General features: G+C 43.8%; 1 long non-coding RNA gene and 1 pseudogene across 1 annotated transcript in view; one reads left to right on the top strand and one right to left on the bottom strand.

Annotated features, from left to right (window-relative positions):
- The window catches only part of LOC132362608 (uncharacterized), a 116,954-nt gene that overhangs the window by 75,516 nt on the left and 15,315 nt on the right, over nt 1-26,123 (top strand). The window lies entirely within an intron of this gene.
- On the bottom strand, nt 7,189-8,537 carry LOC132363841 (interferon regulatory factor 3-like; annotated as a pseudogene).

Raw genomic sequence — 26,123 nt, 5'->3', positions numbered from 1 at the left:
TCACCCTCGCCACCCCCTGTCTCCGCCAGTGAAGGGGCTTCCTAGTGTGTGGAAACTTTCCCTCCTTCACAGCTCCCTCCCAGAGGTGCAGGTCCTGTCCCTATTCTTTTGCCTCTGTTTTTTCTTTTTTCTTTGGCCCTACCCAGGTATGTGGGGAGTTTCTTGCCTTTTGGGAAGTCTGAGGTCTTCTGCCAGCGTTCAGTAGGTGTTCTGTAGGAGCTGTTCCACACATAGATGTATTTCTGGTGTATTTGTGGGGAGGAAGGTGATCTCCACGTCTTACTCCTCCGCCATCTTGAAGGTCTCTCCCGCAGACAATTTTTGTCAATCAAATTTACTTACTTATTCGAGTTATAACATTAGAGGTGTGCTGTTTTCATTTGACCTGCTCTTAACACTTTGGTGGTCTCAGGAGCTTTGCCATAAGCTTAATCATTCATAAACCAATCCATAAGTCCATCAGAGGAGTTCAGGTCACTGGAAATCTAAGGCATTATAACTGAAAGGTCAGGAAGGCTCTCTTGACTGTCACTGGACTCTTTGGCAGAGCCCGTGCTTTGTAATTCTTTGCTCTCTGTCCTTAGTACCTAGTATAAATTTGGATATAGGTTTTAAATATTTAAATCGAGCTTTATTATCTGTTTCCATGATGCTGAATTTGCCTCTGTGATTTGGTTTTCTAATGATATTGGGAAACCTTTGGAACTATTCAAGGAGAGGAATGATTGGGGAAAAGTGGGCACCTTTCCAATAGTGGGAATGTGTAGGAAAGTTGAACGGCAGGGGTTGAGTGGCTATTAGACATTCTGTCTTTCTTTGAAAGATGCAGACCCGTAATGAAGTTAACTGTGAGATTTCCTTTCTAATCAAGAGTATGTCTGTCTAATCAGGTCAGGAATGTACTTTAGGGAATTCCTATGCAAGCACCAGACCCACGGTGACCCAAAGTCCTGGCAAGGATAAAGAGTCACCCCAAATTTTCTAGAGATGACTAACGGTCTTTAAGTTTAATGAGAAACAGTATGAACCAGCTGTCACCTGGTCTGAATCCTAGCCCTGCTAGATCCTCTGTCCCTTGGATTCCTCATGTTTAAAATGAAGTTATTAATGAAATCTATCTCATCGGGTTGTTCTGGGGAGTCTATGAAACGATGCATCCAATAAGTGCTTAATAGATGTTGGATTCTGTTCATCTATTTCGTTTTTGTAAGCAGATCCCAGAAGAGAATCAGAAGCCAGGTGGTTCTCACTCTCACCCAAACTCAACACAAGGAAGAATATGCCAGGCCATTTGGCTGGTCAGTTCTTTATTGACCAAAAGGCTCTAACACAATGTATCACTAAGCTCAGCTGTTTGCATTCCATCTTTTTGCTTTTTGTTTTTAAATTTTTTTAAATAAAATCACTTTTTTATTAAAATTTATTTTAAAAGGAAACTTAAAAAATACTCCTGGGCTTCCCTGGTGGCGCAGTGGTTGAGAATCTGCCTGCCAATGCAGGGGACACGGGTTCAAGCCCTGGTCTGGGAAGATCCCACATGCCGCACAGCAACTGGGCCCGTGAGCCACAACTACTGAGCCTGCGCGTCTGGAGCCAGTGCTCCACAACAAGAGAGGCTGCGATAGTGAGAGGCCCACGCACCGCAATGAAGAGTGGCCCCCGCTTGCCACAACTAGAGAAAGCCCTTGCACAGAAATGAAGACCCAACACAGCCATAAATAAATAAAAAAAATAAATAAAAAAAAATTAAAAAAAAAAAAAAGCCAGAAAAAAAAATACTCCTGTAAATGGAAAACGAGTTTCATCTGCTGCAATTTGAAAGCAACAGTACATTTCGTTAAAACAATAAAATGCCATTGAATTCCAATTAAATGATGTTGCCTGCCTACGTCTGAACTTGAGGCCTAAGCAATTTGTTAAAAAGGGAGAATTAGTAAGTGTTATTGAGGCATTGAAGACTAGCCCTAAACTGAGGCTTTCTCCTTGATGTCATCAAAGGAGTGAAGGAGAAATGAATCACTTTCTCACTGTGTGATTCACTGTTACTTGCTTTGTGTTGGGGTACCCTCAGCTTTGGAAAACTTTGTTCCAGTGTATTATAAAGGAACTGGAATGATGCAAAGAACCAAAAAGAGGGCAGAATCCTACGCATTTTGTGTGTCATAAATGTTGGTTCAATCACCTCTGCATCTGATGAAAGTCTTACTTGCATTTTTCCCTCTTAATTTTTAATAAAAGACAATAGTCTACTAAACATAGTTGCATTCTTTCCTGTACACAGGATTTGTGTTGTTGTTGTTTTTTTTTTTTTATCTACATAGGATTTGAAGGGAGTGCTAAAGGCAGCTGTGTGAGAGGAGAAAGTAGGAAAGTGAGAATGCATCTTACCTATCTATTAATATTAAAAAAATAATTCAGCTGGTTAAATCCAAGTAAAGTCTGTAGTCTAGTTATTGTATTATGCCAGTGTCCTAGTTTTTGTACTGTATTATTGTGATGTATGATGTTATCATTGAGGGAAGACTGGTGAAGGGTGCAAGGGATTTCTCTCTACTACTTTCATGTTTGCAACATCTTGTGAGTCTATAATTATTTCAAAAAACAAAACAAAACAAAACAAAAGAAACCAGTAAAAAATTAGCCAAAGTCTTACAAATATGTCCTTATTTGACCCTGAAATACCACTTCTAGAAATTTATACTAATGCAACAGGTATATACCCCAGTATGTTCCTCATATAATTATTTATGGTATTTGAAAACATCCTTAATGTCCAACAATAGGGGAATGGGTAAATGGGTAAATAAATGGTGGCATAGATAGATAGATAGATATTACAACTATTGAAAATTATAGTGGAGATATATATTTAATGACATAAAGGACATTCACAATTAAGTAGATATAGAAACTTACAAGCCAAATGAGCCCAGGTTATTTAATGAATGATATGTAGATATATAATATTGAGACTAGAAGAAGGTATGCCCAAATGTCAGTGACAGTTATTTCTGGCCACTGGACTTATCAATTGATTTTAATTTTTTTATTTTGCTCATGTGTATTTGTAGTTTTTCTACAATGAACGTATGTTACTAGTGTAATAAATTTTTCAAAGATAATAAAACTAGCTTAAATCATTATAGATTTACTAAAACATTTACAACAGACAGAGTTAAATCCTGTAACACTAATAATCTATGCATTACAATTGATAAGATAGCCATTGAAAAGAAAAATAAATCACAAAGCTCCGAAATTGCTGTATGTAGATGTTAATCCACAACAGATACTGTGCCTTACAAAAGAAAAGAGCTGTGGTCAGTTAATTCACTCATAGCCAGTCTTTCTCCTCTTCCTTTACTGTTTCTTTTCTGATGAAATCAGTAAATGTTTTGATTGAAAACCATGAGCAGGATGCACCCTTAATACTTATTAAACTCAGGGCAAGTCTGTGCAAGAGCTGACTATTTGCCTAGGCTATTGAGTAACCATGATCTTGTACTTTTGATCACAGTTGGGAGAGTTGCAAAACTTAGTAATTCTTTACTTGCCCCGATTAGTCCTACATGCCTTTCTTCATAGGTAGGTCTTCTAGGATAATATGAAAATACATGATAAACAAATGTCTTCCTCTTTTAAAAAAAGTTTATTATTTATTTGGTTGTGCTGGGTCTTAGTTGTGGCAGACGGGCTCCTTAGTTGCATCATGTGAACTCTTAGTTGTGGCATGCATGTGGGATCTAGTTCCCTGGCCAGGGATTGAACCTGGGCCCACTGCATTGGGAGCACAGAGTCTTAATCAGTGCGCCACCAGGGAAGTCCCCTATCTTCCTCTTTTTTAAAAGAGAGAATTAGAATTATTTTTCTGTAACTGACTGTAAATATTTGCCAAATCAGTTAGACATTTTTTTGGGCCCTGTGATGGTGCTGATTATATATTAATTATATAAAATATTACTTACTCACTTGTCCCTGTAAATTGTTTCTTTTCCAAATAATCCCTGTTCCATGGTGCAGGAACCATGTTTGTGTTGTTCATTTGTGCCTGAGACAAATAAGTGCTTAATAAATATTTGCTGAGTGGTGAGGATGACTCATTTGTGCTTGGAATTCTTACTGTAATCCTAGGGAGACAGCCTGGGACTTGGAATCTGCAGACATGTTTTGGAAACTCACCTCTGCCACTAACAGCTCTGTGACCCCAGGTGTCCAATAGCTCTAAGCCCCTTCCGCAAAAATGCTATCAGTAATATGTAATTCTCAGGCATGGCATAAGGAATAAACCTCCTAATATGCATTGGTAGCCTTAGAACAGTATCTGGTACAGAGTAGTTGCTTGAAAGATATTAGTTGACAATACCTGAATTCCTCATTTTGTCCTAGCTGTAACTGGCCTCTTTCTGCCATTGTTTCTGACTTACTATAGTGGTTAAGAGTGTAAGCTCTGAAGTCAGAAGGCCTATGCCCTCTTTTTTTTAAAATTTTTATAAGAGTATAGTTGCTTTACAATGTTGTGTTAGTTTCTGCTGTACAGCAAAGTGAATCAGCTATATGTATGCATATATCCCCTCTTTTTTGGATTTTCTTCCCATTTAGGTCACCACAGAGCATTGAGTAGAGTCCCCTGTGCTATCCAGTAGGTTCTCATTAGTTATCTATTTTATACATAGTAGTGTATATATGTCAATCTCGATCTCCCAATTCATCCTATCTCCCCCTTATCCCGTTGGTATCCATACATTTGTTCTCTACATCTGTGTCTCCATTTCTGCTTTGCAAATAAGTTCATCTGTACCCTTTTTCTAGATTCCACATATAAGTGATATTATCTGATATTTGTTTTTCTCTTTCTGACTTATGCCATCTTATTAAATAAGAGGATGACTTAGAGCAAGTTGATTAAACACTCTGTACTTGGTTTTCTCGTCTGTACAACAGGGATGATAATAATAGCGCTCATTCCATAGGATCAATGTAGGCATACACTGAGAAGATGCTTATAAAATGCTTCAAAGAGTGTGACACAGAGTAAGTGCTAAGTAAAGGTTAGCCATTATCCTCTTACCAGGCCTCTTATCATTTATGTTGTTGCATCTAAAGTACAGTTTAAAACTGAGCCCATCTCCTGGCTTCTTCTTTTCCTGAAGGAGTCATTCATTCCGATTTGGCCATTACATGATTGTCAACTCACAGAGTAGCCGCAGTGGTCTTGAACATTGTAGCATCTTATAGACTTTAAAAGGGGGCGGGGGCTTGCTATTATGTTAGAATAAACAATAACAATGAACATTATTTTGTGCCAGATTCTGCGCAAAGAACTATAACCCTAGTATTACCCCAATCTTAATAGATTAGGAGACAGTCTTAGAGAGGTTTATGTTTTGCCCCAGCTAGTGCTTGGGGGAACGTCAAGACTTATGCCCAGGCAATCTCTACTCTTAACCTTCAAGTCATCCCATTTGCTACATTTATCATAGAAAAAAAGATGCTATTTTTGTCAATTCGTTATTGTAATTTTGATCTGAGATTTTTATTTTTAGTTCCACTCAGTAGAGCCCAAACCTTGGAAACATAAGCAGCCTTCACACAGTAACATCGGGTTAATCTACAAGGAACAGAAATGGAAATAAGCCTGAAACATAAATGGAGAAAATATAGGGCGCATTTTTTTTAGATGAAACAATGAGAAGTACCAAAAACTAAATAAAGACTAGTCAATATATTTGGATAAAAATTCCTTTTGTTTTTAACAACAAATGGAGAATTCCATAAATATAACCAGAATTATTATCTCATTTTGTTTTCACACCCAATTTATGACTGTGAAATAACTTGTCAGCTAGAACTCTAAAATATATTTGTCCTGCTGCATCTGCCTTTTCCATTTGCAATATTATCTTTGTGGAAATCATCTATGGGTAGATTAGGAGTATAGGAGTATGGTTATTGAAGAAGAGGGCTCACATGTTGGACAGTTCATCTCTTTTAAAAAAATTTTTTTATCGAAGTATAGTTGATTTACAGTGTTGTGTTAATTTCTGCTGTACAGCAAAGTGATTCAGTTACACATGTATACATTCTTTTTCATATTCTTTTCCATTATGGTTTGTCACAGGATATTGAATCTAGTTCCCTGTGCTATACAGTAGGACCTTGCTGTTTATCCATTCTATATATAATAGTTCACATCTGCTAATCCCAAACTCCCAATCCATCCCTCCCCTACCCTCCTCCCCCTGACAACCACAAATCTGTTCTCTATGTCTGTGAGTTGGACAGTTCATCTCTGGTGCCTGTCTCTAAACTCAACTACTCCTTGCTCCTTGCTTGGGGCAAAAAATGGCTTGAATTCTAAACCAACTTCAGTATTTTGGCATGATCTATTGAAATTTTAAATATGTGTTCCCTTTTACTCAGTAATTTCACATTAAGAAGTTTATTCAAGAAAAATGCCCAAATATACAAAGATACGTATAAGGGTTTTTACTGTTACGTTCTTTGTAATTAATGAGAAATATCCATCAGGAAGGGATTGTTTATATATACCATAATGTGGTCATACAGAGGAATACATAGATAGATACAATAAAAAAGAGAAAATTGCAGGCAGTGTTCATAATACTCATACTACAGAAGGATTTTGAAAGGATAGACATCAATGATTGCAAACTCAAATGCATATGGGGGCCAGACTGGTTTTATAAATGGGTCAGGTAGGTACTGTGACAACCTTGAGAGAACACCCTATGTGAAATCAACTGGCATCACTCAGCTTCAGATAATCATTGCTAATGGGTTGGTGGATTTTTGGATTTTCCAAGAAAAGCTGTAACTTTTCGTGCTACTTTGTGGTAGTCTATTTCCTTCTCTGCCACCTTCAGAGCTTCACAAAAATATCTCACTTACATGAACCTTTTGATTTTTATTTTGTGGCGACTAATAGAAATATTTTAAAAGATATTTTAAACTGGATTTTGTCTTGCGGGCTCACAGCATGTCAACCTCTAAAATACTCTTAGCAATGGCTCTCTCTGGAGAATCATATTATGGGCCAATTTCCACTCTCTATATGTTGCTTTATGTTTGAGGGGTTTTGGACCTGTCTCAAGAACCCGTTTCTTGGTCGAGGTGAGGGCTGAGGGGCCTATACCCATGATGAGCAAGGGCTCAGGCCTTCCCAGTGACCTAGAAATCCATGTCCTTGACCAGGTCTTGGAGATAAGCCTTGTACTGGTTCAAGGTGAGGGAGAGTAAGTGGCTGTTGGAAATGTGCAGGTCCAAGGTATGCCCCAGTGAGGAGGTACCCTCTAAATGGGCCATATCTGGCAGGGTGCTGAGGCACATGGGAACAACCTTGACCACCAGGAGCCTCTTGATAGACAGCTGGTCCTGGGACCACGACTCCCCAGCAAAAGAATTACAGGGTGTAGATGGTGTCTGCTTCCTTCCCTGAAGATGATCAGGTCTGCCACAAAAGTTTCCAGGTGGAACGTGCCTCCTTTCTTGCCCTTGGGGACCTCGCCATTGTGCTGGTGACCACCATCAGGAAGGCGGTCTAGCCCATGGCCCAGTACCAGTGGCAGTGCCCCAGCCTCTGGGTCCAGAGCTGCTGCCAGGCTCTCTGCAGAGCTCCCTGCTTCCTCCCCCCACCCCACTGCAAGGCAGCTCAGCACAGCCTCGAGTAGCCTGTCATACCCTGGGGTCTGACAGTCTTATTGGCTGCCCAAGCAGTGTCCTGTCCCCTGCATCTGACCCCACCAGCCACAGGCCCCTGGGGCAGAAGACAGTCTGCTGGAAGACTTGGTACCCAGGTAGGAGGTGGTCCCCTTGAACTTCCACTCTGAGCAGTGATAGCAGCAATATTAAGAGAGAGGGATGAGAGAGTATAAGGGGCCATCACCCCAGCTCCAGCCCCTCCCATGCCACAGCTGGTACTCATCTTCCTCAGGCAAGATGCCTTAGTGGGTTTTGGGGAGTGGGAGCGGGGGTCCGAGTTAGGGCAGGGAACAGGGATGTTTAAGGTGGGGCTCAGCAAAAGCTGAGGAGGGTGCTCAGGGTCCACACCCAGGCTCGAGGGCCCCCATCTGGTGATGGGGCCAAGCCCATGTCACTCAGGAACTCCTCCTGGGCGTCAGAGGTACCACATCTGCCACTGGTGTCTGGAGAGGTATCCGGCTCAGGAAAGTCCCTAACTCCTGAGGTCACAAACTCGTAGATCTAGTGCAGATTCTGGGGGTCCTTGCTCTGTCCTAGGCCAAATGCAATAAAATGCTTCCTTCCGGTTTAGGGCGGACCGGAAATTCCTCTTCTGGGTCAGCAGGTTGGGCTTATCCTTCCCAGGGTTTTAGGACCTCTAGCCTTGGCCCAGGCTGGAAGATGCGGAAGTCCTCCTGCTGGGCATCGTGCCGCAAACCATTCTTCAAAGTGATGCAGAGGCACATGCGGTTCTGGTCCAGGCAGGCCACGCCCTACGGCTGCCCCAGGTCCAGCTGCCACACAGGCCAAGGTCGGACCCGAGGCTTTGGGGTTCCCATGGCCCAGCATAGAGGCTCGGTGCACGCAGGGTGCTGGGACCTAGGCCTGCTCTTGGACTCCAGGTAGCTCTTGAGCTCACAGCTGCACGTACCCGTCCCCTTCCTGGCAGCTGGGCTTTAGAGTGGCGGAGTTTTCTTTTCTATCTGCTGCTTTTATGATGGATACAAACACACAAACATAGTTACACTGGCCTTATGCTAGAAAGGTCTGAACCAAAGTGAGTTTCCAGACCATTTCAGACTGGAACCAGTTTCAGGATTTTGGCCTAACTTTGGTTTTGTTACTGATTGCAAGTATCTTGAGTTTGGTGGATACCCCTGGGCTCATCTAGATAATGAGCTCATCTGGATACTGCTTTGGACTAGGGTTTCTGCAGCCTTGAGATACTTCTGGCTATGTTGGACCGTATGGGTCCTTGGGGTGGAAGCAGCATTTTAAGGAAGGGAACGATCATCTCTCTCAATTTCCGTGATGTGCCCAGAGTTTGTGGGAAAATGAGTAGCTGAGTGATCATCTTTCATTCATTCATTCACTCTTTCATTCAACAAAGATGTTCTGAGTGCTTACTATGTGTCTGGCCCTTTGTTGGGTCTTGAGAGCAGTGAGATATTTGCATGGAGTTCCCAGCACCACATAAATAGACTGATGTAAAATCGTGTGAAACGTAGTGCGGTGAGGGTCAGCACATGATGCCTCGGGAGACTCCAGTGGAAGTTAGGGAAGACTTGCCTAGAGAGGTAGCCCCTGGGCTGAGTCTGGAGAGATGAACAGGAGGAGTTAGCCTGGTAAAGAAGTGGAAGGGGCTGTTGAGAGATCCACAGGTGTAAAGGCATGAAGGCAGGAGAGGACCCGGGACCTTCTGGGAACAGCCCGTGCTCTGTAGAGCCTGAGTGCTGGGTTTGTGGCAGGAGCTGTCAGGCTTTGGGATGAGCGTGGGCAGCCGCCCGATCACAAGCGCTTGATAGAGCAGCCTGGCATGCCTGGGCTCCATCCCAAAAGCACGTGAAAGCCAACGACTGGTTTTAAGCTGGGGAGATTTGGGGGCTGTCTTATATATTTATGTCAACAAATATTTTCACCCAGAGTTTTCATTTTGTGTTCCCTTGATTCTATGAACCAAGGGGTGTGGGGTGGGAAATACTGTTTTTTTGTTTTTGTTTTTATTAAGTGAAAAGAAACAGCAAGTGTTTAAAAAAAGAAAAACTCTACAAAATGATGGGTGAGAAGCTGTAGCTTTAAGTTTTATACCTTCTGTGCTGCTTGACTTTAGACGTTTCATGACATGTCATACATTGCCTGCAAGTTAATTAACCCATCAACTTGGAAGGTTGCTGGTAAATTCCAAACCAGTTTCGAGGGTGTGTATGTATTCTGAGCAGGGAGCTGGTTAAAGGAATCCATAACATTATGATAATCCTTGCTGAATATTGCTAGGATTTCAACTGGCAATTCATGCCATTTCTGGCACCATTACCCACAAAAGGCCATGCTTCCCCCAGAAAGGTAGATGAACCCTCAATTAATAGGAAGAGAATAAACATGTTTAATTTGGCAATAACTTGACTTCCCTGTCTCACAAGGTGAAAGGGAAAAGTCGGTGGTTTCTGAGAGAGAGAGAGAAGGGAGGGGAGGGAGGAACAGGCTGGGTTGACTGGTGACGCTGTGAAAGCCCCACAATTGCTGTCGAGGTGGTTTTTCACCCCTGGAGCAGGGTGATCTCATTTGCTGCTGCCTATGCATTCATCCCTGGCTTTCTTGTCTTTTTGCCATCAGGACACATGCATATGCTGAATGTGTAAGCGTGCCCCAGGGAGGCTGTAAGGATTTTAGAGGCAGAGTAAGCAGGATTCAGATTCTCCTCTGCAACTTACTTAGCTGTGAAGCCTGGGAAAGTTGTTTACCTTACCTGAGATTTCAGAGTGCCCACCTAGCCTGGGCTTCTGTGACAATTAAATGGGGTGAGATGTTGGTGTATAGTGACTGACACATACCTGATGTTCAATAGATGTTAATTTCTCTCCCGACCCTGGACTAAAGTTACTTTTAATTGGTTTTCACAGGAATAGCCATTTGTCTCCCTGACTCTCTGTCCTGCTTACTTTTCACCAGTAAGGAAACACATGTTCAGAGAAGTGGGAACTTTGGGAGCAGAATGCCTTGTATTCCAATCCTGGTGTTACTACTCGCTTTGGACAGGTGACTCCATATTTTAATTTTATTTTTTAATTTATTTTAAAGTAATGTGTATTTGTTTTTATGTGTTGTTGTTTTAATTAATTCATTAATTTGGTTGCGCTGGGTCTTAGTCGCGGCAGGCAGGCTCCTTAGTTGTGGCATGCGAACTCTTAGTTGTGGCATGCATGTGGGATCTAGTTCCCTGACCAGGGAGGGATCGAACCTGGACCCCCTGCATTGGGAGAGCAGAGTCTTATCCACTGCACCACCAGGGAAGTCCCTCAGTAATTTCAGACTTAGGTTTCTTCTCTATGAAACGGGAACAGTGATGCCCAATACTTCCTACGTCTTCCACGGTCGTTGTAAAGACTCAGCGAAGTAAGGCAGGGCTCCCAAACCTTAGAGAATCAGAATCACCCAGACATCTTGCTAAAACAGACCGCTAGACTCCATCCTCAGGGGTTCTGATTCTTGAAGTCTTGGGGGAGGCTGAGGATTTGCATTTCTAACCAATTCCCAGGCAGTGCTGGTGTGGTGGTCCCAGGCCACATTTTGACAACAGGGCAGCCTGTCAATACCAGATGGATGTAAGCTACCATCACATTTTGTATTTTTGGGTAGGGGTCATAAAGTAGTTGCCACCGCTTGGCTATTATTCTAATTTGGGGGTCCTTATTTTGGCTATGTCAAATAATCGCTTAATTTTGAATTTAAGTAGAACTAATATAAGCAGTGAGGAGAAAGAATTTAGTATTCTAGGGGGTTGGAATCTACCTTTGCTGCTGAGGACACCTGTGTGACGCAGACACAGGAAGGAGGGGCCTGGACTGACCAGGCGTCAATACAGTTTTATCAGCCTTGACCCCTTGGGACGTGTCTGGATTAAAAAACACATTTCTGGAACATTCTCCTATTGCACAAGACTCCCTACCAGGTGTTAAGGGCATGTTTCAGGGAAATTCTGGGAAATGACAGGGGAGTTCCACAGGCCAGAATTTCTTTTAGTAACTTGTAAAAAAAAAAAAAAAAACAAACCCCATCATCCCTAAGGTTTTTAAGTACATAAAGATGGATCTTCCCACTGAGGAAATCATGGGCCCTGACTCTTTTATTTTAGAAGGTGGATGGCAAAGATAAGGGCCATGGTGGCACCTCTGTCACTTCATGAGCAGCCTGAATTACAGATCTAAAATTAACAGCTTCTCCCCCATCCATCCACCCAATACTTAAACTCTCCTCTGTCATTGTTTCTAGAAGCAATCGAGTCATAAGAAATTCTACCTGAATCTGCAAGCCTTTCAAACACAGCCAAGGTGGGGAACTCAGTGTCATGTTAGTGTTAAGAGTTTAGGTTCTGGGGTCAGATGGATGGGACCCATCTCTTCACTTTCTGGCTTGGAGAGAGTAACCTTAACAGATGACTTTCTAAACTCCCATTTTCTTATCTAAATTGAGGGCAGTAGTAGTACTTATTCCAAAGAGTCTTTGTGAGGGTTATTTAGATAAGTATGTGAGGACTCAATAAATGACAGCTATTGTTTCTACCCGGGCGATTTTTAAGAGTTTAGGATTGGGACCAACAGCTGCATGCCCCCCTGAGCTGTCACGTTTACAGAATTATCCAGCAATGTTCAGTTGGTTTGTGGGGCTAGATTCTCCGTTTTCTCCAATTTGTTTATATGGTTTTGGATTGAAAGAGAAGGGGAAAGAAATGGGGACACAGGGACAGAGGATGGCCTGTGGGGAGTATGACCCTGCCTGACCCGGGGAACTGCGGCTCAGCCCCCGTAAGGCAGGAGTTAGAGCCATAAGCTGAAGGATCTGTTCTCCCCAGGTGGTGCGGGACACTCAGTGGCTCAGAGGCCAAGGTGACAAAATGCAGAGTTGGGGAAAGGGCTTACACATGGCGCCAGGGGTGCAGTGAAAACACAAGGGAACCCGGGTCTGTTTTACCTCTCAAAGTTTTGAGGTCCCAAGAGGCAGCAACCTGGGCAGGAAAGCAGTGTTTTCATGGAGGACACAGCATCCATGGAGATGACAAAGTAATTCCCACAGGGACTTGTGAGTGGGTAGCAGTTATTAATGAAGAACACAAGGGGACTTGTTCCGAAGGTTCTCCTTCTGTGTGCGGGGAAATCCCTAAATAATGGGAGTGGAAGTGACACAGGTGGGAACAGGGGAAGAGTAGGGACATTCGGGCGATGTAGCTGAAGTCCGCTGCAGAATGCTGGGCACAGGGTAACCATCCAGAGATGGTCATTATTCCTAGCTGTTTCCTGCCACCTGACCTTGCCCTGTGCCCATGGCCCCGGGCAAGGTCTGCTTGAGTACTGAAGGACATGAGAATTCTCAACCCCTCTTTCCATGGAACTCTTTGGAGAATGCAGATTAAGGTATTATAAAGTCTATGCTAAGTCAGTTTTCTCCATCACAACCACAAAATATCTACTTTTGAGAGGAAAGAGTAACTTAGGCCTTAGGTACTAGGAAGTAGTGATGATCCTGGCCGGCTCCCTAGACTCGGAGGCAGAAGACCTGGTTCAGACGATCCTGGCCGGCTCCCTAGACTCGGAGGCAGAAGACCTGGTTCAGACCCCAGATTTGTTACCTTTGAGCTTTGAGGCCATAGGCTAATTCTTTAACTTCCTCGTCTGTACAGTGGGGACAAAACTGCCTGCCCTACCACCAGATAATAAATGCAAAATGTTTTGTAAACTGTAAAGTTCTGTTTAAGGGAATTAAGGAAAGTGGTTTTGGTTCGGCTGATGATGACAGCTCCTAGAGCTACTGGCATTCGACCAAGGGATGGTGCCTTATTCCAAAATGAAGACTCATGAGGGAGCTCGGGCGTGGAGACAGGTGAGGGATGGGCAGGTGTTTGGGGAGATCCCTGGGTGTTCGCTACCTACTCCTGAGGCTGGTCTGTGGGACACGAACCCAATAATCTCATCAGGAGGTATCGATCACCGGGGCAATGCTGAGGATGTGACAGTTGCCCCTCCTCTCTCCGCTGCCGTGGTCATGTATCCCTGTCTCCCTTGTAGACTGTGCACTTCTAGATCACGGACCATGTTCTCTTCTCTTCATCGTCCAGCCCCTGGCACAGGGCCTGCCACTCAGTGGAGGTTCGTTCCATCAGGGTTTATGGAACCATTTAGTGAGTGAGTGAGTGAGAGGGTGTGTTTCCTTTCTTTGGATCACGGTTCTTGTCTGTATTCTGCACACTTTCATTCTTATGCTGCTTCTCTTTCTGAAATGTCCTTAAAGTAATCCACAGCTCTGGGGAGACTGGAACATGGCAACACAAATTCATGGGTTGAAAAAACAGGAAAAGCTGAGGAAGAACAATAAGAATTACTTTCCTTTCTGAGCTCTTTGTGCCTTGGGGATCAACTCTGGGGAAGAAAGGGGACTTGGGAATTGGTCGCTGGTGGTGGGTGCATGGGTGGGGCAGCAGGCATCTTCTGTGGAGAATTCACCTGTCTTGACACAATAATGCTGTTCTGTAACTTGAAGGAGATGTGGGCTCTGAAGACTTCTGGTCCTGGAAATAGGAGCTTTTTCAAAAAGAACCGGGAACTGACAAAATAAATCTGGAAATGGCTCCCATTGTTGCTAGGGTTGAAACAGGTGTTTTGTGAGTTTCCTGAATGCTGCTATGATTGTAAACCAGGGAACATCTTGATTTTATGTTGGTTTCCGTTGTTGCTCCCAAAACCTCTTACGGATAGTAACAACAGTGACATCAACGCGGACAGTGCCCTTTCTCTGAGGGCTTGCTCTACACCACCCTGCCTTATTTCTCACAACAACTCTGTAAGATTAGTGACAACCATGACCCCATTTTACAGATGAGGAAATGGAGGCTCAGAGAGGTTAAGTGATTTCCCCAAGGTCACACAGCCAGTCAACTTAATGTGAACCATGTTTGAATCCCAGCCTGAAAGCTACACCCATGCCCTCCTCCACCCCATGAACTGCCTCCTTTGAAAAGTGTAAGGTTGAGTTTATTGTTGATGTTGTACAGACTTGCCTCTGAAGTATTTTCTAGGCAGTTCAAATAAAGCCCTTCAAAATACAGATCGTGTGTATTTCCCTGACAAGAAATCCTCCCCATCCCAACACCTCCCTTCAAGGGTTTTTTTATAGACAGCCCCCCCCCTCCCACCCCCAGGGTTCAGCCTGGGGGAGAAAATGAGACAAGAAAACAAGGAAATAAAAGAAAACAAAAGACCCCAAGGCCTGTAACCAGTCATGAATGAAACATGCTTCCCCAGCCTCACAAAATGTCAGTCGGATTCTCTTTGTTCTCAAAGCTCTGGTTTCGCAGAGCATCAATTTCCCCTAATAATAAGCTTTTTTATTCTTCATCTGATGATGCAGCCTGGTCTTGAGGGTTCTTATCATGTCTATTGCTCATCCAGGATGACAGACACGCGCACAGAGAGTGTGTCACTTCCCTTCATTTCTTTTCCTTTCCCGTCACACGTGATTTCCGCCCCGGTGCAAGCGGGGGCCCGAGCAGCATCACGCCGTTTCCTCCGCCCCCCGCCTCCCTCCCACACAGCTCTTTGTGTTCCCATGAGTAAGCTCGTCTTTCTCCACCCCCATCATTCACCCTTCCACGATGACTCGTCAGCTGGGTGTGCCCCTGGGGGCCCGGTATTTCCGACAGGGTGTATATCTGAGCTAACACGTATCACGTATGAACTTTGTTCCTGGCACATGCTGAGAGCTTTGAACGGATTACCTCATTTGCTACTTACTTTATCCCAAGGGGGAGGGTCCTGGTGGTAAACCCACTGTACAGATGAGGAAACTGAGGCACAAGATGTCCAAGGACACATAGCCTTCTAGTGTCTAGAGTCTAGAACCTATCTTCTTAACCAGCAGGACTCACCAGCTTAGGTTTTGTTCTGGAAACTTCCTTGTGGAACATCGGAGGGCCTTGAGAGTAATCTCTGGCTTTTGAAGTTCTCAGCCCACAGGGCCCTAGAGCAGTGGTCCCCAACCTTTTTGGCACCAGGGACCGGTTTCGTGGAAGACAATTTTTCCACGGACAGGTTGAGGGGAGCAGGGGGTATGGTTCAGGTGGTAATGCAAGCGATGAGGAGCGAAGGGGAGCCGCAGATGAAGCTTCGCTCGCTCGCTCTCCCGCCCACCTGCCTCTCACCTCCTGCTGTGCGGCCCGGTTCCTAACAGGCCGCGGACCCATATCTGTCCATGGCCCGGGGGATGGGGACCCCTGCCCTAGAGAGAATCAAGGTGGATAGTAACCTCGAAAAGGTCAAGTCAAGCAGTTACAATAACTAGAGGGGTTTACAGAACATCCACAGACCGTTTCAGATAACCAAAACCTGACCATTCTCTCCCTGTAAGGAGAGCGCAGGAATGGTGGTGGGAATGGCCCCCTGCACCTGTCTCCGTCTGTCACCTCCTGCAAGACCTCCTCCCCGTCATTTGCACCTTCCCCACACTTCTGTCATTACAGCCATCTATGGATAGGTAGGGTGACCTTAAGGACAGCAGTTCTTAAGGTTTCAGGTGGGTCAGGATCACTTAGAGAGCTTATCTAAAATCCAGATTCTGGAAATTCTGATTCAGGAGGCCTGGGAGAGGGACCTAGAATTTTCATTTTTCCAAGCACCTCTGGTGATCCTGATGCAAGAAGTCTCCAACCCACTATTTAAAAGTAGCCACTGCTTCTTGGACAATAGCATTAGGACAAGGAAGCAAAATGCAATCGTATAGGTCAGCGGCCTGATTTTGCCTCGAGCAATCTCTCGCAAATGCCCGAGAGCATGACTGTAATCCCGGGACCCCAGCATCACTTGGTGGCCCTGCTCTCTGCTCTTCACCCTTCACCTCTGTTGCTGGGGAGGATGCAGCTGAGAAGCTGTTCATCTTTATCTGCTGTGCTTATTGTAGGAGCTCAATAATATTTATTATTATTTATTAATCTTCTTAACTAGGATCAAGATGTTTATCTTCTGGTCTAATATCTCCTACCAAGGGATTCTCTAACCCATTCAGAGACCAACTTTGACTGCCCATTTAGACCAACGGAAATGATCAGGAAAAAGTAGGGAAGAGATCCTGCACTAGAGACAGGTTATAAAGACAACTGCATGTTTAGGTGTAGACACAGCAGAAGTTGCCCCCAGCTCGGTTCCCTCTTTAAGTTGTGCTGGAGGCCCCACCTCCTACAGAAGGCCTTTTTTCCGAAGAAGAAGAGTGGCTACCCGTCCCATCCCAGATATAATCTCCTGCAGGGCACTCCCATCGCTATGCTCAGTTTACAGCCAATCCGTCAATGTTAAGTGGCCTGTAATCATTTGCTCTATCAGGTTAGTAATAAACCTCTGAACGTGTCATTCTGCAATACGTTATTTCATTTTCTTTGGTCCATAGCGTGCTTCTAAAACCAGAGCTTTCCTGATGCCTGCAAAGGCTGTACACTCTACTAGGACAGGAAACACACGGATCTTGAGAGAGCCGTGTGGTGCCTGAAACATAGAAGGTGCGCCGTAAATGCTTGCTGATTAAGTGACTGTAATTCTGTGAATCCACAATTTTTTGAGGAGCGGTTGTCTCCAGATGAGACTCTGTGGGCTGGGCCAGAATAAGTCCATATAAAGTTGCACTCTTCTCAGACAAAAATGCAAAACTTTAGGGCAGTGTATTAAGTTTTTCATAAAGCTAAATTTAAAAGACTGTCTCTTCTGAGACTATGTTCTTCCTAATTTGGGTGTGTTAAAATTACCTCTATCCTGTGAGGTGATGGCAAGAGATGTGACCATAGTGACTTAACTGACTCCACGCCCCCCTCTTTTGGGTAGGCTCCTGCATTTCTTGCCTAGAAGACTGAAGTAGCCTCCAGAAGTAGCCTGCCTGAGCCCACTTCCCCCCATTTTATCTGTCAAGACTTTCAGTTACAATCCAGACAAGGGGATTCTAGCTGACCTGGGTATTTCCTCAAAGACAGAAAGACTATTTAAAAGAAGGTAGATCACTTCTCGGCCTTTTGGCTAAGATCAAGTGTAAAAGAAGGTAGGCCTAAAGGCATTGTGCTATCCTCAGTTGGATCCTGGAAGAGAAAAAGGACATTGGTGGAAAGACTGGTAAAATCCAGATGAAGTTTGTAGTTTAGTTAATGGTAACCTATCATTGTTAGTGTCTTCGTTGTGCTGACTACACCATGGTTATGTAAGACGTTAGCGGTAGGAGAAACCGGGTGAAGGAAATCTCTGTGCTATTTTTGTAGCTTTTCATGAATCTAAAATTATTCCAAAATAAAAAGTTTATTAAAAAAAAATGCTGACAGTCCATGTGCTCAAAAATCCATTGGATCAAAGTTACCTTTTGAATATGTAAATCAGAGCATATCAGTATGTTTCTTAAAGTCTTTCAGTGACTTCCCATTGCCCTGGGAATCAAATCCCACACCTATACCAGGACCTCGGGAACCAGCCCTGCTGTACCTCCCACCTCATCTCTGGTCTGTCCACTCTGCCTTTGATTACTCCAGTCGCAGTGGCCTTCCTGCAGTTTCCTGACGAGGCCATGCTTGCTGCTGCCTTAGGCCTTTGCACCACCTCTGTCTAGAACCCTCTTCCACCAGATGTTCGCATGGCTGGCTCTGGATACTTAGGGCTCTTTTCCAGCACTTTTGCTGCCCACCCACTCTAGAGTAGCTTCTCTGTTGGTCACTGTCCTTCACTTCACTCTGCTTTGTGTTCTTCAAAACACCTAACACCATCTATCAAATTACTTAAATGATTTATTTCCTTGGTATTTATTTGTTTATTGTTTCCCCCTCCCCTTTGGATATCAGGTCCATGAGGACCGGGGTTTACTGTTCATCCCTGGATCCTCAGCACCTAGAGTAGCGTCTGGCACATACTAGGGGCTTTCTAATTATTTGCTGAAGGAACGAAAGCAGGGACATTTCATCCAGGAGGGCTCACTGACCGCTGCTCAGGGATAAGATTCCCCGCCTCGACCCACGGTCTCCTGCACTTCTCTCTCCTACAGCTTTTGCCCAGCTGGGTTGTAACTGCCTGTTGGCCCTCTGTCTCCTTCACTAGGCCCTGAGCTCTGGTGGGTAGAATGATGTGATCCACCTTTGCACTTTTAGAGCTTGCACACACCTGGGACAAAGGGGCATTCAACAGCAGTGGAACTCATTAGGGCCTCTGGCTTGGACACTTGCTTGCTAACTTGGGGAGTCTGAGGTGAACCCTATTTTAGACAAGACCAGTCAATGACCACTTCCTTCATCTTTGGATCATCACTGCCTAGCATTAGAATGGGTTACATGGGTTTCCAAACCCTGCCTTGTAATGACTGAGTAACCTTGGGCAGGAAATGTAACCTCCCAGAGCCCTGCTCTCCTCATCCACAGGACGGGTATGTGGATGTTGATGGACATGTGCACGCACACACACGTACACACACTTCACATAGCTGATCTTCTTACCCTTTCAATCTCAGCTTAAATCTTCTTATCTGCTTTATCTAAAGTAGGTCCCTTGGCCTCAGCCATAGCACTTATCACAGCTTATAATGAAGTGATTTACATATGTTTTGTGTCATCTCCACCATCAGAGTGCAGGTAGGCGGTGTAATTAATCGGCACCACTGTATCCCAGACGTTGCAACAGCAGATAGTATAGAGTTGCTATATTATTATGCCATTATTTATACTTATTTTTATGGACAGTGGGGAGTTATTGAAAAGAAGGAAAAAGAAAATCTCTGGGCAACAAGGTCCTCTTTGCTTGGTTACTGGAGAGGGTAATTTAGATTCACAAAGTCAAGTCGTGGTCTGGGGGTGCCGGCCGAGATAAATTATTTCCCAAGGAGAGGTGGTGTGTGTTTTACGGATTGTCAATTTATGACCGGCCCCCGAGTTTGAAAAGATAAAGTTTCTTGGATACTTCTTCCCCTCAAGCCTGCTCATGTAGTTTCAATTTATTTTAGTAGTGAATTCAGTTGGCATTTTCTCTGGAACCCTGTTATTAAAACAAACTTGACAGAGACTGTGCTTGCAAATGCAACAGCCTAGGAACGAAATGAACTCCGATGTACTATATGAGTCCCAATATTGGTTCAGCCACGGCATGACACTTAGAATGAGTGAGAGCGATGGGAATCTCATTAATCCTCACAATTTAGCACCAGCCTCAGGAAGAGGAGAAAAACACATCTGGTCGAACTGTCCTGTTAGTCTTATAAATGTGTGTGAGAGAGGTATTAATGGGGGGCAGTAAAGGGAGCAGGAATATTTATCCCAATTCCTTGGTCATTTGCTGGTGGATCTAAGACAGAAGACTAACTGAGAAGGATTTATAGGAGAAGTAAAATGAGGCTGCCGTCCGAAGGCTCAGATAAGTGGAGAGAACGTCAGTCATTCATCTTTCATTTATTGAGTATCTGCTATGTGCTAGGCGCTATTCGAGGCCATGTGGATCGAGTGTGAAGAAGCCAGTCGAAGTCTCTGCCCCCAAGGAGCTTACATTCTGGTGGGAAGAGATAGACAACAACCAAATGAGCAAGTTAATCAGTAACTTTAGTAAAGAAAATAAAACAGGGTCACGTTATAGGCTGGTACTCGGGTAGGGGTGGTAGGGACTGTTTTGGGTTGATGGTCAGAAAAGGCTTCGCTGAACATGTGACATGGAATGAAAAGCAGATGTTTGGGCGGAGGCAGCTGCTCGGAGATGGAAGTTCCTAGCGGCTCAGCTGAGGAACAGAACAGGAGAAGCCGTGAAATGAGCTCAACATCAGGGAGAAAACCAAAAGGTCTCTCAATCCCTGCCACATACTAAAATACAAATAATAAACAATTTCACATGCTTTATTACTTACTAGTGATACTTATTACTTACCGGCAGTGTGACCTTAGACAAGGTATTCATCACTCTAATCTGACAGCCATAGCATAGCAGTAGTAATGACTACACACCTCCTGGCCGTGTTATGAGACTTACATGTGATGGTAATAAGTACTGATAATTATTGAGTGCTTATGATGTGCGGGGCACTGTGCTAAGCGTTTCATTTACCAAAGCTCATTTAATCTTGTTGCTAACCTTCTTGATAAGGTTAGAAGCTAATATTATGTTCCTCATTTTGCAGATGAGGAAACTGAGTACAGAGAGGGTGAGCAACTTGCTCCAAGTCACACAGCCAGTGAGTGACAGGGTGGGGATTTGAATCCAGGCACTCTTCTTCTGAAGTCCTCAGCCTTACCCCCTGTATCTTCCAGATTTAGCAGCCTTAGAAGAGCACCCATCAGGTACCTCGCCCAGTGCCGGCAGTGGTGACCCTCAATGCTCCTAGATCTGTCATTACTACGCACATTGTCTTTCTTCCACTTCGCAGCAAGCGTGAGCCATCTTAGAGCCTGCATTTTAGAATGTGACATTCAGAAGTCAGTGACTTGCCATCAGGTTGGAAGCCAGATCTGATTCCCAATCCACCGGTCTTTTCCCCATGGCGCAACTCCCTGGAGTTTTTGCTTATTATAATTAAGCATATTTTGAAAGGAACCCTCAGAAATACACACTGAATTTGCTTCAGTAGATCCAGCTGTTTGCGAAACAATAGGTTCAATTTTCTTCCTTAATACTGCTTCTATTAATATTTAAAAGATCCCTCCATATTCATTGTTCCTATTTTGAGCTAAAAAAAACCCCCCAAGCGTTTCAGTATTCATCAGCTGATGAAAGCCACCGCGATTCGGAATCGACACCCTCTCTGCCACCTGTCACCCAGACGTTTCTCTTGGTGCCTGTATTGCTCCTCCTTGTGTACAGCCCAGGAATTCCAGGTCTCCTTGCGACTTCTCAGGTAGGAAACATTGTTCCCAGTGAGTCTGTTTTTGTTTTTTGCACATGGTCATTCCTATGTTCTTGGATCTCTAGAGCTGAACTTTCAACTTGAAAAACTTAAGAAAAAAAAAGTCTTCTTGGATAGGACTGTTAGAATATAGAAGATCCTCTGAGACCAGAGGAAAGCATGTTTGAGCTCACTGACTGGCCAGGCGATTACAGTTACAAGTGGCAGCAGGAGCAGTGACAGAGGAAAAATAAGGCAGCCAGAGCAGCTTTCCCTTGATCTTTCTCTGAGGTTGGTGCAGGTGTGTGTCACTCCAGTCCAGATGTTTTCTCTGGAGTCGAGACTCTAATATTTGACCACCTACTCTGTGTCTCCACTTCGAAGTCTAACAGGCAACTCAAGTTTAACAAGATAACAACAAATGCCTGACCTTCACCCCCACGCTTGTTCCTCTCTTGGGCTTCCCCACGTCTGTTCATAACAACTCTGTCCTTTGAGGTGCTTGAGGGAAAATGTTGGAGTCTCCCCAACACTTTTCTTTCCCTGACAGGACCCATGTCCGATTCATCAGCAACACCTGTTGGCCTTCACTTTCAGACTAGATTCAGATTCTGACCATGTCTCACCACCTTCGTGGCTGTCACCATGGACCGAGGCACCATCCTCTCTTTCCTGATTTCCATGGTCTCCTAACTGGCCTTGCGCTTTCACTCGTGCCCTTGTTCATACACAGTGTGGCAGCCAGAGTGATCCTTTGAGATCTGCGCGAGTGCATACCCCTCCTCTGCTCAAAACTCTCTAATGCCTTCCTATCCTCAGAACAAAAGCGAAATCCTCAAAATGGCCTACTAAGCCCTCCAGGGTGCCCCTCCCCCATTACTGTTCTAATCTCATTTGATCTACCCTGCTTGTCCACTCTAGAATGTAAGTTCCTTGAGGGCAGGAATATTTGTCTGTTTTTTCACACTATTTCCAATGCGTAGACTAGTGCCTGGCACAGAGTAGGCACTTAAACATATTTCTTAAGTGAGTGGATGACTGTTAAGGGATTCACATAGTGCCTGACTGTATGAAGTCCGGAGTCATTTCATTACAAAAAGAAAACCAATTCAAATGGAATACGATTGGATCACTTCCAATGGGATAGAAATTCAGGGGTGCATTACTTTCAGGGCAGCTCTATCCAGGAACTCAAATGAAGCCAATAGTCACTTGCTTCCTTTGTCTATTGTCTCTTTTTCTTCCCTGTTAGCCTCATTCTCAGGCAGGCTTTCTTGGTCACCATAAACTTCAGCCTTACATAACACTACGTTAGCAATACCAGTGGGGAGAAAAACAAACACGTCTTTCCCAACACTTCTATCCAAAGTCCTAGGAGACAATCTCATTGACCTAGCTTGAATCAGACACCTCTCCCTGAGCCAGCCACTGGGATAAAATGTTCCCATTGGTCAAGTCGAATCATCTGCACATCCCTGGAGTAGAATGAGAGAGTAGGGGTACCAGGCCCCCCAACATCCGTAGACTGAGACAGACGGAGGGCTGCTTCTGTAAAGGGAAGTATAGGTTCATCCCTCATTATTACCAGACTGATCTTTGCAAAACATGGTTCTAATCTTGTCATTATTATACTCCAGGATCCTCACTGACTCCCTACTGAAATAAATGCGAAAATCCTTGGGCTGGTGTTCAAGGCTCATCATAATGTGGTCCCAATCTATTCCTCTGGTTTTGTCTCACCATTCCTTCCCACCTTCCCTTTACTGCAGAAGCACTGGACTCTGTGCTATGCTTGGAACACCATTTATTCACTTACTTATATCTATCTATCTTTTTCTCATGAAGCACCTACTGTATGCCTCCCAGCCTTTGTCCTTTTGGTGACCGCTCTCCAGAATGCCTTTTGCCTCTTCCATGTATATAAAAGCCAACACATTCTTTATGGCCTAGGTTAAGTACCATATTTTCTAAGATGCCCTCATTCTTCTCCCCCCCCACCCATCATGCAGCTCAGAATGATTTATTCCCTCCATCTCTCCCCATAGAAAAATGTATTCCTCTCCTGAGGCAGCATTTTTTTTTTAGCCTTAGGTTAATGTTATATATATATATATATAGGTTTGGCCAAAAAGTTCCTTGGTTTTTTTTTTTTTTTTAATTTTATTTATTTATTAATTTATCGCTGTGTTGGGTCTTTGTTTCTGTGCGAGGGCTTTCTCTAGTTGTGGCAAGCGGGGGCCTCTCACTATCGCGGCCTCTCTTGTTGCGGAGCACAGGCTCCAGACGCGCAGGCTCAGTAATTGTGGCTCACGGGCCCAGTTGCTCCGCGGCATGTGGGATCTTCCCAGACCAGGGCTCGAATCCATGTCCCCTGCATTGGCAGGCAGATTCTCAACCACTGCGCCACCAGGGAAGCCCAGTTCCTTCGGTTTTTAAAGTAAAAAATAAAAGACACATTTTTCATTTTCACCAAGAACTTTATTGAACAAAGTGTTCACCTTCTGCCATTTTTCAGGCAACTTCATCATTCCATCTTCCCAAAACTTTTTATCTTTTTGAGCAAAGAACTGTTCCAGGTGCCTTTTACAGTCTTCCAAGGAGTTGAAATTTTTTCCATTGAGAGAATTTTGTAAAGACCGAAATGAATGGAAATCCAAAGGTGCAATATCTGGTGACTACGGCAGATGAATCAGAACTTCCCAGCCAAGCTGTAACAGTTTCTGCCTGGTCATCAAAGAAATATGTGGTCTTGTGTCATCCTGATGGAAGATTATGCGTTTTCTGTTGACTAATTCCGGACGCTTTTTGTAGAGGGCTGCTTTCGTTTGGTAACTGGGAGCAGTACTTGTTGGAAATAATCGTTTGGTTTTCCAGGAGCTCATGATCGAGGACTCCCTTCCAATCCCACCATATACACAGCATCACCTTCTTTGGATGAAGACCGGCCTTTGGTGTGGTTGGTGTTGGTTCATTTCGCTTGCCCCACGATCTCTTCCGTTCCACATTATTGTACAGTATCCACTTTTCATCACCTGTCACAATTTGTTTTTTAAAAAAAGGAATGTTTTCATTACGTTTAAGTAGAGAATTGCATGCAGAAATACGGTCAAGAAGGGTTTTTTCGCTTAACTTACATGGAACCCAAACACCAAAGCGATTAACACAACCAAGCTGGTGCAAATGATTTTCAGTGCTTGATTTGGATATTTTGAGTATGTCAGCTATCTCCCGTGTGGTATAAAGTTGATTGTTTTCAGTTAATGTCTCAATTTGATCGCTATCAACTTTCAGCTGGTCTACCTGACCTTGGAGCAACGTCCAGGGAGAAATCTCCAGCAGGAAACTTCACAAACCACTTTTGACACATTCGATCAGTCACAGCACCTTCTCCATACACTGCACAAATCTTATTTTGCATTTCAGTTGAGTTTTTTCCTTTCTTGAAATAATAAAGCATAATATGCTGAAAATGTTGCTTTTTTTCTTCCATCTTCAATATGAAAATGACTACACAAAAATTCAACAATTTCGATAAGTTTTTTTTCAAATGCACGCTGATATGACAGCTGTGACAATATAATCTAACAAAGTTGTTTCGAATGAAGTTAAGGACAACTAAGCGCTACTGGAGCCATCTTTCGGAAAAAAACAAACGAACTTTTGGCCAATCCAATATATATATATACATATATATGTGTGTGTGTGTGTGTGTGTGTGTGTGTGTGTGTGTGTGTGTATACCTGTTTCCCCTATTGGACTCTAAATTCTTTGAGGGCTTGGACGTCTCCTCCCACTAGACAACCAGTTATAATAGTATTGTACACATAGTAGATATCTAAGAACGGTTTGTGAAATGAATCAATTACAAACTGAAGCGATTTAAACTTTCAGTTTCTCCTGCTTTATCATCACCTTTATCATCATCATTTATGATATGCTTATTTGTATAGGACATCTTATTTGTATAGAATGTTGGGATTTTTTTAAATGTTTTGGGGATTTTCATCTTATTAACTTTTTATAATGATATTCTGAACTGAATATTATCTCTATCTTAAGGATGAAGAAACTGAATCTCAGGTCAGGTAACGTTTTGGCTGCACAGTGGTAAGGACAAGAATTGAATTTAAATCTTTGACTCTGTATTAGTCATAACTATTTTGGCAACAAGTGAGAGCAACTCAAGTCAGCTTAAGTACAATAGGAAATTTATTGGTTAATTGGTGGCCCCCAAAGAACCATGCTTTTTGGTACTCACACTTGTGTAGGGCCGGCCATCCCTCAGTGACTCTGAGCTTGGACATGTGACGTGTTTTGACTGATGGGATTTTAGCAAGCGTGATGTAAACAAAGACTTGATAAATTGCTGGCAAATTGGGACTTGCCTACTTTGAATGCTCCTTCTTGGAACCCAACTGACATGCCCTAAAAAGCCCAAGCCACATGGAGAGACCATGGGGTAGAAGAAGCAAGATGCTCCAGTCAACCGCCCCAGCTGAGTCTTCAGCAGCCACTCAGCACCAATAACCAGCATGAATGAGCCTGCTGGGTGCAGTGAGTGTCCCAGA

Source organism: Balaenoptera ricei, chromosome 3 (genome assembly GCF_028023285.1).
Source record: "Balaenoptera ricei isolate mBalRic1 chromosome 3, mBalRic1.hap2, whole genome shotgun sequence".
Taxonomy (NCBI): Eukaryota; Metazoa; Chordata; class Mammalia; order Artiodactyla; family Balaenopteridae; genus Balaenoptera; species Balaenoptera ricei.
This window is presented reverse-complemented; position numbering and strand designations above follow the sequence as displayed.